The sequence below is a fragment of the Corvus brachyrhynchos genome, unplaced genomic scaffold (genome assembly GCF_000691975.1).
Source record: "Corvus brachyrhynchos isolate BGI_N302 unplaced genomic scaffold, ASM69197v1 scaffold503, whole genome shotgun sequence".
NCBI lineage: Eukaryota > Metazoa > Chordata > Aves > Passeriformes > Corvidae > Corvus > Corvus brachyrhynchos.
Window position 1 is genome coordinate 183,378 of NW_008236952.1, and position 329 is coordinate 183,706.

Genomic DNA, 329 nt, shown 5'->3' on the forward strand with positions numbered 1-329 from the left:
TTCCAAATATCGTTCAGTCCATTTAGGAAGAGGAGTCTCTCTGCCTGCGTGTGAGTCCCTTCCCCCGACTTGCAGCTTTTCCTGCAACTGCTTTCAAGGGTCCACTCTTGAAGTTTTTTGGTGTACAATTTTAAGGTTGAGCCGTTCAGAAACAAAAGATCTCTTCACTCATCTCTGGGAGCATTTCATCTCTAAGAACAGAGGCCCTTCTCCTTTCCTGGGAGCAAAGGGTCTTCTTCAGCTTCATCTTTAGGACTATCTCTGGGAGCATCTCTAGGAACTGAGGTTTTCTCCTTTCCCATTTGGAGCAAAAGTCCTCATCGCTTCCA